The following is a 15429-nucleotide window of genomic DNA, read 5'->3' as shown; positions in this document are numbered from 1 at the left end:
GCCCCCCTCAATAGAGAGTCACCCACAACAATGGCCCGTCTGCTTTTCCTTTTGGAGCCAGTTGTGATGCTGGGTCCATGGCGACTTGGTCTTTCTGACATTTCTGGCCTGGGTGTATCATCCTCCTCTCCAACAGCCAGCTCCTCCTGCAGGGCTTCCTATCTGTTCTGCAAGGGTAACTGGGAAGGTGGGAGGGGCCGGGAGGGGATTCGCCCGCTTCCCCGAGCAGGGACCTGCTTCCATTCCCCCTCTTCTCTGCCATGCCCTCCTATTGCCTGGTGACGAGAGGGGAGGGGATCCTCTGACTTGTGTGGGGCCTCACCCTCTTCCCTTTCTCTCAGGGAGCGGGTCCACCGGTCCCTCTCCCTCTCGCGTTCTCTGATACTCCTCAACCTTTCCACTTCCTCCTTCAGCTCAGCCACCAGAATGAGCAGATCATTCACCTGTTCACATCTGACACAGGTGTTGTCTCTGCTGCCCTCCATCGCGAGTGCCAGGCTCCGGCACTCTTTGCAGCCAGAGGCCTGGAGGCCCATATGTTTGTGCGGGGCCCCTCCCTGGGTGCCCACAGTTTTTTTAACAGCAGCCTTCGACCGGGTAGCAACCACGGCTGGATCTCTACACACAAGCGAGACCTTGTGAGTCAAGGGTCAGTTGGGGTGAGCACTGGTTGCTCTGTAGCCAGGGACTAGTCCCTGCCCTCCCGGAGGCTTCCTATAACCTGGTGGCTTGATCAACCGGGGGAGGTGCTGTCTCCGCCCCCAGGCTCACTCAGCAGCCCGCCCACCAGCTGACAGCCCTCAGCACAGGCCGAGGCCTTTTGCCGGCTTCCAAAAGCCCCCAAAAGAGCTTTTTGGCGGCCCTTTGCGCTGCAGATCCCTTCCCCAGCGCAGTCTTACCTGCCCTGAAGCTGGTCTCCGCGGCAATGGGACTCAAGGAACTCAAGGGACATTTTAGAGGGATGGATGATAGACTAAGGGCATTATATCTGTATGAATATATATGTAGACATATATAAGCTTTAATTAACACACTCCTATCTAACGCTTGGCCATTCCATAGAGCATTATATGGATGTGGCCACGTGTAGTGCCTCTGGCCTTCTTGTGGGGCTGCCACCACCGCTGCGGCCACTCTCCACCCCTCCCGGCGCCGCTCTGCCCAGCGGGTGGTAGAGAAGCAACCGGCTCCGACACGGCGGATTTCGTAGCTGGACAGCCCCGATGCGGCCCCTCCAGCTGTCGGGGGGTGGCGGGGCTCTGCACAGTGTGAGGGCGGCCTGGCAGAGTAGGTCCCCATGGGTGTTTGAGGGGGAGCAGGGCAGTGCAGGACGGGCAAGAAGAGCTCAAACACCACGTGAAGTTCCACCGTCTTTTTATTAAAGGCTGAGAGACACAGGCAGGCTAATTGTGCTCCTCCTCCTCCTCCTCCATCGCCCCCAAGGCTGGGACCACAGCGCTTGCAGGCGGAATCTGGAGGGAGGCTTTTCCACCATAGCCTTCACGTTCAGCAGGGTTTGAGCCGCCAGGGAAGAGACCCACAGGCTGCTGTCGCTTGCCGCGCCTTCAAGAGCTGGGGCAGAAAGGAAGAGAGGCGAGGTGAGAGCCCAGATCTGCAGAAAGCTCCGGAGCCCCTGCGGCCAGGGCCCCTCGTGCCCTGCCCCAGCTCTTCCCAAGGCCAGGAGGGAGCCAGAGGCGCTGGCATGAGCCACAAGATGCTGGCCACCAATGCCCCACAAGCCCTCCCTGGCCAGGGCAGGGACCGGAGCTCCCTACCAGGGGCTCTTCTGCTCCCTGCCAGCCCCAGCACACACCCTGCTGCCCTCGCTCACCGTCGTAGATGACCTGGAGCTCCTCCTGGCGCACATCCCTCAGCTGCCGCCCGGCGAGCCCTAGGCACACACAGCCCGTCACAGACCCCGCTGGCCTGCCCGCCCCAGCAGCCCGACTCCCCCCCACCGGCCCCATGGGCCTGGCCACGCGCCCTCCTGCCCTCGGGCCCGGCTGAGCCCAGGCCGGTGCCCTGAGGGTGAAGCCCAAGGCGGCAGCCAGGGACCCCGCAAGGCTGCCAGCAGCTGCCCCTGCGTGGGCAGGGGTGGGAGAGGGCGGCAGGAAGCCCCGTGGGCGCCCGGCCCCTCATCGGGCATTCGGGGCTCTGCAGGCTCCCGGTGCATTCGGCAGCAGCCGTGGCTGGGGCTCAGCTGCCGCGGAGCAGGGAGGGACCCCCGGCTGGGTTGTGGCTCACCGATGAACCTGACGGCTGCCTCGCGCAAGGGCTGCTGTGGGCTCCGCAGGTAGAGCAGGCTCTGCCACAGGTACTCCTCCGCTCTGCCTCTGCCCTCCGCCAGCTGGAGAGAGCAGGAGGGGACAGGGTTGGCCCAGAGCCTCCCCCTGTGCCCGGGGCTGGCCTTTCCTGCCTTCCCCTGCCCGCGCCCCCAGGACGCCGCAGTAGGCAGGGGCCCAGCTGCCAGCCCCACGCGCTGGGTGCTGGGGGAGAGGGGCTTCTCCAGGCTGGCTGTGGGGCTTCGAGGCTGCCCTTACCAGGCACTTGCCGATCCGCCATGGCTGCTTTGTCTCCAGCAGCTTCCTGATCTGCCTCCGCTTCAGGAACTTGGCAGCTCCCAGGAGGGCTTCCCAGGAGGCCTGCAGAGCAGCAGAGAGTGGGAGATGGCACCGCCGCTCAGGGGACAGGATCTGGGGGTCCCTGTGCAGGGCAGGGGGGCAGCAAGGGTTGTGGGTCCAAGCCCTGGCCTCAGGCATCTGCAGGCGCCCCTGGGAAGCCCAGGGGAGCTCCAGGCCTTAGGTGTTAGGGTGGCCACGCACTGCTGCTCTGCTCTGCTGCATCGAGCAGGGCAGGGGTAGGACATGTCCCTGCCCACCTCCTCAGCTGCTGCCAGCTGGGAGGGGCTCGGAGCCCTCCTCAGGGCCCCAGCTGCAGCACCTTCAAAGGGCTTAGAAATCCCCACCTGAGCCACGCTGTGGTCCTTGTCATGCAGGTGGAAGAACAGGGGCATCAGGATCCTCTGCACATCCTTCTGCATATGTTCTTTGTGGGTGCTGCCTGCAACCTCCATCGCATCTGTGCAGAGGAGGATGGAGCACTTTCGCACGTAGCTGGACTCCTAGGAGGAGAGAAGGAAGAGGGGAGGACCTCCGTCCTGGCTCCTCCAAGCCGACGGTGAGGGGACAAATGCTTGTGGCTCTCCCTTTGCAGTGAGGAGAAGGACTCACGGGCCAGTGGGCATGCGCGCAGAGGGACGCACCACCCCAGACCGGCACGCATGCCCCCCCCGGCATGCTAACCATGCCTCCGCTCTCCCGACGCCTTACGTTTTCAAAGAGGGGCGGAAGCATCCTGACCAGCTGCAGAGCAACGGGGACAGCCAGGTGGAGCACGTTGCTGAGGGCAGTCAAGGCTGCTGTCCTAACGTCGCAGTCGCTGTCCTGCAGTAGCTGCACGACCTCTGGCAGCAGGTCTTGCAGCGTTCCCACCTACGAGAAACATACCCTTTTGTCATGCGATGCAATCGAGGAGCACACCGCTAAAGCCACGCTGCGTGTCGAGGTTGCAGGGCCGGTCAGGCGGAGATCTCTCCATGTGCGGCTCAGCCCAGGGCCGGGCCTGAAGTGGTCACGGGCCACTGAACGGGGCAGCGGGGGGAGCAGGCAGTGGTCCTGCCGCTCCCGATTCCTGGCAAAGCCCGAGCAAGCCGCTGCACGCTCCGCACCTGCAGCCCAGCCCCAGGCGGACACCCACACTGTGCCCAGCTGCCCCTGCCCACCTGGTCCTGTCTCCTGGACAGCGTGACCAGGATTCTGACTACCAGCCTGCGCAGCACCACGTTCTTGCTCTTCATGTGGGACTCCAGGATGTCCAGGAACTGGCCGTGGACGTGCTCACAATCGGTGTAATCCAGGAGCTGAAACGCAATTGGCAGCAGAGTGAGAGCCCAGCACAGGCAGCAGAGCTCCCGGACGGCTCGGGGCAAGGCACCGGGGCCGGTCACAGCCCAGGCGGGAGGCAGCAGGGTCCACAGAGGGCCCTCGCCGCCTCCCCTCAGCCCTCTGTCCACGCAGGCAGCCCGGCTTGCCCCCGCCTGCCCTCAGAGAGGCAGCGCGTGCCAGCAGGCCCACCTCCACGAAGACCGTCATGGCGTCAACGTCCTGCACGGCCTGACACTGCAAGAGGCTGTTGACCGCCTGCTCAGACACAGTGATGCAGCAGGCCGGTTCTTCACGCTGCAGCACCCTGGCCGGGGGAAGAAGGCGTTGGCAGCACCGAGCTGGGCAGGCAACCTCTCTGGGACTGCGCTGCCAGCTGGGGGGCAGCTTGTGTGCCCGGCCTTGGCTGCTCGCGCTCCACCACCCACCAGGACGGGGATCGTACAGGCGGCCCTTCACCGCCAGGGGAGAAACGCCCGGGCAGGCAAGGACGGCTGAGCAGGCTCTCACCTAGTCAGCACGGCGACACCGCTGTGGTAGGTCTCGGCGCTCGTGAGCATGTCCCAGGCACCCTGCCTCCCAATGTCTTCGACCAGGGAGGCACCGCCCAGGCACTGGAAGAGAGCTTGCATGGCGCTCACTGCGTTCCTGCAGGCAGAGCAAAGCGTGGTCACACGTGGAGCCCCAGTCCCGGCTTCGGCTCCGGGCCCGGGGAGAGCCCAGGGACGGGGATGGGGCACCCGAGGAGTGCCGGAGCACCTGAGCAATGAAGGATGGTTGGGTGTCCTGCTCTCACGGCAAGAGCGGCAGCAGCCCATCTGTGGGCTGTGCAGGCTGTGTGAGATCTGGAAGAGCACTTCCATGAAGAGCCGGCTAAGAAGCAAATGCACGGACCGTCGGCTGGAGGGCTCCAGGAAGATCTCGTGCATGGCACGGGCCACCTGCAGAAACAGCCCAGCACGGCTCTCACTGGAGTCGTGTCCCTGCGGCACAGCCTGCTCTGGCCAGCAGCCACCCTGCCCCGGGCTTCCCCGCTGCCGAGCCGGCTGGAGGCGGCGGGCGGGGAGGGGGGCCGCCGAGGGCAGCAGGGCCAGGGCAGGCGGCCTGCCTGCACGCCGTGGGGCCGAGCGGCACGCGCTGCCCTGCCCGGCTGTGGCCCGAGGGCCCTGGGCCAGGTGCCCCGGGGAGGGCCGGCTTTGGGGGCGGATGGAGAGGGCCAGAGGGGCTGGAGAGGGGCGTGCAGCCCCGGGCAGGATGGAGCAAGCCTTGTCCAGACACTCACGGCCAGGAAACATCGGCAGCTGTAGATTTTCTTGCTGCTGCACTGGATGGTGTATTGTTGATTGACCTGCAGCAGCGCCCACAGCACCGCGTTGCCGAGGCTGCGCTCACAGGCCAGCATGTTCCACATGGCCCGGGCAGTCCTGCAGAGCCAGAGCACACTGTCAGCGGGGCCACCTCGGCCACCACCTCTTCTGCTTGCTCAGGCCCCGGAGGTCCCGAGCTGCCCCCGAGGCTGTCGCGCCACGTACCCGTCACAGTGCGGGGAAACCTTCAGCAGGCCAGTGACCACCTCCTGAGGGCTGAAGGTGGCCACTCGGAGAAGGGTCCTCCTCAGGATGTCCTGGAGTGGCTCCTGGCTGATGCAGGCCAGCTGCCTGTGCATGGCCTCCACGAGCTCCTCCACCTGTCGGAGGCAGTGGGCTGGAGCGGGCTGGAGCACAGCCATGGCCCCACTGCCACCAAGAACTGCTTCCCTCGCGCCGCCCTTCGCTGGCCTCAAAGCCTGCCCGTTGGGCGCTCCGAGCCCTGGCCTCGGGGCGGGGGGAACGGCCCCTGCAGGGCACGCGCACAGGGCAAGCCGGCTGCACGCTGCCTACCTTGGTCAGCCGCAGGTCGAAGCCTTTCAAGACGTGCTCCACAATCTTGGCAACCAGCTGGGTGTCAGAGACCCTTGGGTCTGCCATGTTTGTCAAGACGGCGAGGAGGAAGTCGCTCCTCTCGGGTGGGAGGAAGGCTCTGCCAAATGTCTGAGGGAGAGAGGGAGGGAAAAGGTGTCACACTGAGTGCCCTGGTGGCGGGCACTGCTGGCTCTGCCGGCAAGCAGAGCTCGCCGGTGGCCAGGACGGCCGGAGCTGCGGCGGTGATGCTGGGCTAAAGCTTTGGACTACTCCAAAGCGGTGGCTCCCCACAGCCCGAGGGGTGGGAGGCTGTGCCATCGCCCGCCGTGGCTGATGCACTGGTTCGTCTCAGCCTCCTGCCAGCGCCATGGCCAAGACCCCCAGGAAGGGAGGAGTTTGTTACCATCCCGCTGTCAATGGCTTCCTTGGGCCAGAAGGTGCTGATGCCTTCCCGATCCCGTTCTACGGCCGGGTCCACGAGTGCTGCGTGGTAGGCTGGGCAGGAGGGAAAAGACAGCGTGAGCGGCAGGAAGAAGGCAGAGCTGGGGCAGCAGGTGAGGGCATGAAGGAGAGCTCTGTGCCTGGCTCTCTGTTCTGTGGGGAGCTGGAGAAGTGGCAGGGTGGCAGGCAAGGAGGGGAAACCGCCTCTTAGGCTGCGTAAGGGCAGGAGCGTGGGGACTGGCTTTCTGCTCGGGGGCAGGAGGAGAGAAGGCCGGGCACGCTGCTGCCACAGGCTCTCCAGCCCAAGGGTTCTCGGGACAGGCCGCAGGCTGCCGCTCCGAGGCGGGCTGCCTGGGCCCGGGGCTTGGTGCGGCACGGCTGCTGCCCTGCTCCAGCCTGGGAGGAGTTTGCTGCCCCTTCCTCTAGCAGAGGAGGGGGGGCCGAGGTGGCGCGGCGCCATGCCCGGGCCCCTGTGGCTGGAAGGCCCCAGCCCGCCCCAGCTTCTCTTACCATGTCGCAGCAGAATGAACCTGTGGAAGAGGCACAGGGCCTGCCCAGCCCCCCAGCTGATCTCCTGGTCCTCCTCGGCATAGCACAGGGTGAGCAGCCCTAGCGCCTGCCCCAGGAATGGCAGAGGCTTCTTCAGGTAGAAGAAGGGGCTGATGCCTTTGCAGGCCAAGTTGTGTGGCTCGTCCTGTGGCAGAGAGAACGGAGCAGTAGCCGGAGCTCTGGAGGGCTCTGCCCCGCGCTGCACCCCATGGAGACCCAGCCTGCGGCAGCCGCCTCGGGGCGAGCAGCGTGCTGGGCAGAAGCCCGGGGGAGGCAGGGAGGCAGGGAGAGAGGGAGGGCTGCCAGGGCTGGGCCTGCAAAATGCTCCCGTGCCCTGGGACGGAGCTGGCTGCCGAGAACAAAGGCACGGGAGGGAGCGGCTCCAGGAGAGAGGGTCCAAGATGCTGGCGCAGGGCCGAGCCTTCCCAATCCCGATCCCCTGCCCCACACCCAGGCTTCCCTCGCAGGGAGCCCAGCGCTACCGGCTACGCTGGGGCAGCAGGACGGGGCGAGGGGTGCCAAGAGGTCGCAGGCCCCCTACCTCCAGCATGGTTTCAGGTCTCAAGTGCTGGCTCAGGCTTACAATCCTCCCCACAGCCCTCCGGCGTCTGGTCACCTCCGGGGATGTCGTGAGGGACAGCAGGACCTGGGAAGGCAAAAGCCGATGGTCGACCTTGGGAAATGACGGCAGCTCCCAGAGCGGTGGCTCTGCCAAGCACCTGCTGGGTTTACGCAGCGTGCTGCCGAGGCTTGCCCTGCACGGGAGGAAGCCTGGACTGGGGTCCAGCCACCTCGCAACCTCGGGGACCGTTGCCAACAGCTGGTGACCTGCGGCAGTCAGGGAGGTAGGCGGATGCCATCCCCCCAGCCACCTCTGCCCCTTCCCTCACGCTCCTCCAGAAACGGCCGCACGTCCCCTCTGTGGGAGGACAGGAACCTCCACGGGGACCTGCCCCAGGGAGGTGCCAGCACCTCTGCCTCCGCAGCTTCGGGGCTGGACTGCCCTTGCACCATGGCCACGTCCCAGCAGCTCTCTGCCCTGCTGCCTTCTGGGGAGGAGAGCGGGCACGGGGTGGGTGGCGAGGGCGGTGGCTCAGCAGTGCCAGCTGCCAGAGCAGGGGAGCGGGGAAAGGCACTCAGACTCCTTCCGCTGCTCCAGTTCCGGGCTGGGCTGTGCACGCTCCAGAAGGTCGCCCCTCTTTGGGGTAGGGCAAGGAAGAGACCCCGAGAGCCCCGCTCCTGGCAGATGCCTGACTCCTGGCAGATGCCTGACCTGCAAGATCATGTCCACTCTCTGGACGCTGGAACTCAGCGAAGCTTCATGCGTCACCACCTCCAGCATCCTATCCAGTGTTTTCAAGATCTGTAAGGGGATAGAGCGGGTGGCCCACTTGCCCCGGCCCTTCTTCCTTGCAGGGAGCTGGCTTGCATTCCTTCCACCTGAGGCGGCCTGCAGCTGCCCTCTGCGCCTGGGAGCGGCCTCAGGCTCTCCCTGCTCTTCCTTCTTCACCTGTCATCTTCCCGCAGCCAAAGCCAGCTAGGAAAACGCGCGCAGGGACTGAGCGGCAGGCTTTCCGTAGCTCAGCCTGCGCTTACCTGAGCATCAAAAGAAGCACGTTGGCTGTCCCTCTGTGCTGGGTCAAGACAGCAGATGTCGTGGATGCAGGGGCGGAGCTGCTCGTACAGCAGGCCTTCAGGCACGTTGCTGCAAGGAGAGGGGTGTTGCTTGGATGCCAGGGCTTCCAGGTCAGGAGGGTGGCTGCAGGCGTCGGGGCTGGCAGTCGCCAGGGTGCTACCCGTAAGGGGTGGGGAAGGGATGCCTGGAGGCATCTGCTCCCTCCCCGGTGCTGCTGAGGCAGGGACAGAGGGCAGTCCTGGCCGGTGGAGCCCGAACCCCTTTCCACCTCCTGCCTCTCCCACCTGGGGAAAAGCCAAGAGGCGGCGGGGAGCCCCTGAGCAGCCCCCGCCCTCCCCCCTGGCCCAGCCATGGGCCAAGCGTGAGGGAGAGCAGAGGCCCAACGGCAGAGGTGCCAGGGTCCTGCCAGGATGGGAGACGCCTGCTGCCATCAGGCCCGCGCCGTGGGGGGCTCCGGCCTGGCCAGGGTCTGGGGCAGGTACCTCATTGCTGCGATGGCAAGCATGGCTTGCTGCCACATCACGGCATCCATGCTGCGAGGGGACTCCTTTTTCCATAGGACCTGGAGAGGGAGAGCGCGGGCAGGATGGGGCAGGGAAGCTGCCAGTTGCCGGCACCAGTCTGCAGGGCGGGCAGGGCCCCGCCGCCCCCAGGCCGGCACTGGCCCCAGAGCGGCCCCTTGCCCGGCACTGGCCCCGTGGCAGGCAGGGCTGTGCCCAGGGAGGCCCGTCTCGCCCTCCCCTGTGCCCAGGGGCCCGAGTGCTCTCCTTCCCGCTGGGCCGGCGCTCGGCCAGCGTTGCCCCCCTCCCTCGGCCCCACTGGGTGCCCTCACCTCCATTTTCTCCACCAGCTTACACGCCGATGTGAAGTCGGGCTGGTACCTGCCTCGCAGCCAGGCTGTGCAGAGCGTGCGGATGGAGGCCAGGAACCTCAGCTTGGAGGCCTCATCCTGACAGCCAGGGAGCAGAGAGACAGAGAGACAGAGAGGGAAGGTGAGGGGCAGAGCAGGGCCAGCAGGAGCGGGGCCTCGAGGGGTGCAGCCATGGTGCAGGGGGCCGGGGGGGCAGCAGCCCTGCACAGGCAGCAGTCCCCCTAGGGCCCGCGCGCAGGCAGCAGGCACGGCAGCACGCGGCCGGCAGCCGCGGGCAGAGCCTGCCTGGCAAAGGCTGCAGTTACCCTTTGGGTGCCGTCGAGGAAGGCCAAGATGTAGTCGTGGGCTTCCTCGTCCTTGCCCTCCAGCCAGTAGCTGGAGGCAGAAGCAGCTCCACCTGTTGAAGAACAAGGGTGGGGAGAGATGTAGGCAGCAGGGCAGGGAGAGGGAAGAGAGGGGCCCTCTCTCCAGCCCTGTGCTCGCTGCCCTGCCCCCAGCAAGCCCTGGCCCAGGGTGCTGATGCCCCGTCTCCCCCGGGGTGGTGCTGGCAGCAGGGCGGGAGAGGTCCCAGCCCGGCGGTACGGCTGCCTCCTGCCAGCCCAGCGGCCTCTCCCTGCCCTGCTCTCTGCCCCGAGGCTGGAGGTGGTCCCCTGGCATCCTCTCGCTACCCACTCATGGCGGGGGTGCTGGGGCTCTTCTCCTCCTCCGCTTGGACGACGACGACGGGGCTGGCGCGGTCCCAGTCCTCACTCTGCAGCTGGCGTTGCCTGGGGCTTTCTGACCGCTGATGGTCCTCGGTGGCCACCCCGGCCCTTTCATCCTCTGCCGCCTCTGGTGCAGGGCTGCTCTGAGGGCAACCGCTCGCCGTCCTGCGGGACAGAGGACAGAGGTGAGGGTGGGGAGGGGGCTGCCCACGGCAAGCGGCCCCAGCCTGGTGCGGCCTGGCCAGAGGAGGGAGGAGGTGGCTGGCAGGGACAGGGGGAACTCCTGCAGGATGCCGTTTTCCAGCGGGCAGTCCCCCCTCGCCCACCCGGCCCTGGCGGCGGCTCTCCTGCCCCCAGCCCCTCTGCAAGGGCCGCCGGGCCCAGACGCCCTGGGGTCCCTGTGGCCCTGGCCCGGCCCAGCCCGCCCCACGCTCTTACCCGCTGTGGACGGTGGAGCTTTGGGGAGACACCCTGGCCCCGTGGAGCAGCTCTGTCAGGTATAGTCGCAGGAAAATACGCGTTCTGCGCACACGCTTTCCTGCAGGTGCCGGATCGCTCATGTCTGCTTCTCACGAGAGTCCGGGACACTGTGGGGCTGCCGTGCACGTGCTGCTGGACATCACCAGCTGTCACATGGGTAGGTGACTAAGGGCCCATTGTGACCCGCCACCCCAGCCGGGAGGGGCAGCCCGTCCTGTCCCCCACTGTGACCCGGGCTCTCCCGGGGGAGTCAGCCTGCCGCTGGCTCTGGCTGCAGCCTGTGGTCCCTCTGCGCGCGTCCCCTGCCACAGGCGGGACTCCCCAGCCCCTTTGGCTGGAAGCCTGAACCCTGGCTGTGCCGTCATAGAATCACAGAATCGTTTGGCTTGGAAAAGACCCTAGAGATCACCGAGTCCAAGCATTATCCCAGCACTGCCAAGTTACCACTAAACCATGTCCCTCATCACTGCATCTACTCGTCTTTTAAATACCTCCAGGGATGGCAACGCCACCACTTCCCTGGGCAGCCGGTTCCAACGCTTGACAACCTTTTCTGTGAAGAACTTGTTCCTAACAGCCTATCTAAACCTCCCCTGCACAACTTGAGGCCATTTCCTCTTGTCTTATCACTTCCTAAGCGGGAGAAGAGACCGACCCCCCCTGGCTACCCCCTCCTTTCAGGGAGCTGTAGAGAGCGAGAAGGTCTCCCCTCAGCCTCCTTTCCTCCAGGCTGAACAACCCCTGCTCCCTCAGCCGCTCCTTGCAAGACTTATGCTCCAGAGCCCGCATCAGCTTCCTTGCCCTTCTCTGGACATGCTCCAGCACCTCAGTGTCTCTCTCGTAGTGGGTGTTGACAACGGAGCAATGCGCTTCACTCCCAAGGGAAAAGCAGCAAAATGCTTATTGTTCTAAAAAAGCCATTTAATGAAGTTTGGTAGTCAACGCCACAGTGCAATAACAAGACTCGATGGCAAGGCACACTGGGTTCTTTACTGTCTCGAGGACGGGATCAGAGAGAACTGTCAAGGAGACCCTTCCATTGAGTCAAGGTGCAGAGAGGACCCCCTGGCTTTCTAAACTGCTTCTCAGAGGGGAGTCTAGGTGCGGCTGGATCCAATCCCAGTCCCGGGCTTGGTCAACAGTTTATGCCTAAGGGATTGTATACACAGTCTTTCCCTCTTTGCCACCTGAAAAGTGGGTCACCTTCTCGTAGAAGGAGATCTGGTTTGTCAAGCAGGACCTGCCTTTCGTGAACCCACGCTGACTGGGCCTGACCGCCTGGTTGTCCTGCATGTGCCGTATGATGGCACGCAAGGTGGTCTGCTCCATAACCATATGATGGACTCTTCAACTCTAACCCTAACCCTAACCCTAACCCATATGATGGACTGTTCAAAGCTACACTAAGAGCAAAGGGTGGTGGGTCATCACCTTAAAACGTTGGGCTACAGTTGTGGGATACGGTGGGTCCGTAGGCCCTTTGACAGAAGAGATAGACATTGCAGTGTACGCATAAGAAGGCCACGAGTTGCGTCATATAAGAACAATGTAACAAAAAGGAGAAAGAAGAAGATGGCGTCAGAGAACAAGGAGAGTTAGGCTGTGAGAAAGCCAGATTTTGAGCAATGTGAAGAGGAGTTCAACAACCAATCGTATTGTAGCTACGAGCGCGTGTGCTCTGTAACCTAAGCAATTGAATGCGTAGAAAGAACGCATGAACGGAGCGTGAACCAAAGATTAGATATATAAGAAAGCCAAGTTTGTAATAAAGAGAGAGCTTAACTTAACTCTTCAAGGAGAGTCTTGTCGTCTGTCCATCCCGACTGAAACGACAATTGGTGACCCCGACGTGATACTGAGGAAGAAGACGACTGGAAATAGTCGTGGGGACGGAGCCCAGTGAAGCTGAAGACAGCGGGCAGAGCTGTTGACGGATCCGGATCATAATTAAGAAGACACCTGTAGCAGGTGAGCCACTGGGGACATGGGAGAGAAGTTAACTAAGGAAGAGCAGACTCTACTCTCCACATGGACGCTGCTGTTGAAGTGGCAGGGTGTCATCCTCCCTGAAGAGACTTTGCAAAAAATGCTATTTTGGGGAAAGGAACAGGGAGTAGAAATAACGTTGGTTACGGCATTTAGTGTAACGCAATGGACGAACCTAGGGCAGACATTATTTGAGGAAACTACGCGTGGCTCAAAAACGGTTATTGAACTGTTAACAACGTGGCGACTTTTGTTAGAGACATTAAAGAACTTTAAGGAGCAGAAAGATTTAGCGGAAGGAAGTGAACAGCCGTCCGCAGCCCCTGAGCCCTTGGCCTTCAAACCTCCCGTTGATGATATGAAGGGGCGGGAGATCGCCGTTAAAGAAAATAAGGGACTGCTCCCGATGAACACAAAAGATAAACAATATAAGTACGTGTTGCCTCGTGACCAAATAGCAGCTGTAAAAGAGACTCAAAGAGGGATGGGTGTTATCCACCCTGAAGGAGTGGTGCGTCCCTCCGCACCCCCCGCTCCAGCCTTGGGGGAAACAGAGGCATGGCCTTCTCCTCCTATTTCTACTAACCCCATCTGGAGTCTGGGTTTTCCATCCTTGCCACCTGAGTCAGACGATGAGGAGGGCAGTCATATAACGGGTGAGGAAGGGATTGAAGTGGTGGACTCTGGGGAGCCACCCCCATCGTACACAAGGTGCCCCTGGACGCTTGGGGGCCGATTGGCAAAGGTTTAAGTGCCTTCCTAATAGGAAGATCTAGTACCACCTTACAAGGCCTCATGGTACATGTTGGCGTGATGGGTGCTGATTACACAGGACAAATATGTGCCATGATATCGACAGCTACACCACCTGTGACTATTGGGAAAGGAACTCGACTTGCTCAGTTAGTCCCATTTTGAAGTTGTGTTCCACAAACGGACAACGTTACACGTGGTAATGGTGGTTTTGGTCCTACGGGAAAGCCACAAGTCTATTGGGTGCAGACGGTATCTGATCAACGCCCACAAATGCATTGTGTTCTTGAACTTAGTGACGCCACTCCCAAGAAGGTCTGACTGGCTGGATTATTAGACACTGGAGCAGATGTGACGATCGTTTCTTTAAGGGAGTGGCCTGCTGCTTGGCCATTAACCTCCAACGCCTTGGGAGAGGCAGGTCTCGGAGGGGTTGCCAATAGTTCTATGTCCACTAACCCTATTGTGATTGTAAACTCAGAAGGGCAAAGGGCTACAGTGCGGCCATATGTGACCTCAACTCCTTTAAACCTATGGGGAAGGGACCGCTTAGGCCAATGGGGAGTTCGCATCACTACGGATTTTTAGTCAGGGCCACGGTATTGCAGGGCGTTTCTCGGCCCACTTTAGCTCTAAAATGGCTAACAGAAAAACCAGTGTGGGTTGATCAGCGGCCCCTTAGCCAAGAGAAATTAATGGCCCTGCAGTCTCTAGTAACAGAACAACTTGTTGCAGGACGCATGGAAGCCTCACATACTCCTTGGAATACCCCGGTATTTGTTATCAAAAAGAAATCGGGGAAATAGAGGTTGTTGCATGATTTGAGAAAGATTAATGATGTCATGGCAACGATGAGAGCACTACAACCGAGATTACCTTCGCCTACTAGGATACCTATGGGGTGGGAAATTGTTGTAATGAATTGAAAAGATTGGGTTTCTACCATCCCTCTGGCAGAACGAGACAAAGAAAAATTTGCATCTACTGTTCCGCCTGTGAAGAACATGGAGCCTACCAAAAGGCATCAGTGGAAAGTGTTGCCACAAAGTATAAAAAACTTGCCTACAATTTGTCAATGGTTTGTAGCAAAAGCGTTGAGTCCAATAGGTGCTCTGTTCCCATCTGATTACTGTTACCATTACACGGATGATATTCTGCTAGCGGCTGCAACACCGCAACAGTTAGAAAAAATGGAAGAGAAAACACGGGAATCCTTGTGTGAATATGGCTTAACGATCGCCCCAGAAAAGGTACAAAGGCAACAACCGTGGTTATAGCTGGGAATGAAAGTATTAGCTCAGACAGTCATGCCACAACCTATCCAACTACAAATAGAAGTAAAAACATTGAATGATGTACAAAAATTAGCAGGAGTGATTAATTGGGTTTGGCCCTACGATGGTATTCCACCTTCCAAATTACAACCTCTCTTTGAGCTATTAAAAGGTGACACTAATATTTTAGCCCCACAAATGTTAACTGAGGAAGCGAAAAAAAGTGGTGGCTGAAATAGAACAAGCTATTAGTAGTAAACACGTATGGAGACTTGACTTAACGGTCTCGGTGCAGGCCTTTGTGTTAGTAGATCAATTAGTGCCATTTGCTATGATTGCTCAATGGCGTGAACAACGGGATGATCCCTTACATGTTTCAGAATGGATTTTTTTGCCTAACAAGACGAAGAAAACAGCCCCTGGTCTATTTGAGCTAATAGCACAAGTTATTACAAAAATTAGAACTCGCTGTTCAGCACTGATGGGAAGAGACCCTGAACAGATTGTAGTCCCTGTACAGAGTGATTATTTTGAACGGTGCTTAGCTAACAGCACTGCCCTACGAGCAGCCATGGCCAATTGTACAAGGCAGGTGAGCTACCATTTACCTTCACAGCCACTGATCAAATTGGGCACCCAAATGGCCTTTGCACAGAAAAATCTCAGTCGCAGAAACCCAGTGGAGGGCCCCACGGTGTTCACAGATGGATCAGGAAAAACTGGAAAAGCTGCCATTGTCTGGAGACAAGGAACACAATGGCAACATAAGATCGAACATCAAGAAGGTTCGCCCCAAGTCGTAGAATTACGGGCCATGACCATGGTGTTTCAGAACTTCCTCAGCCCTGTCAACATTGTGACAGATTTGGCTTACGTGCCTGGACTGGCACAAC

This window comes from Rissa tridactyla, chromosome Z (genome assembly GCF_028500815.1).
Source record: "Rissa tridactyla isolate bRisTri1 chromosome Z, bRisTri1.patW.cur.20221130, whole genome shotgun sequence".
NCBI lineage: Eukaryota > Metazoa > Chordata > Aves > Charadriiformes > Laridae > Rissa > Rissa tridactyla.
This window is presented reverse-complemented; position numbering follows the sequence as displayed.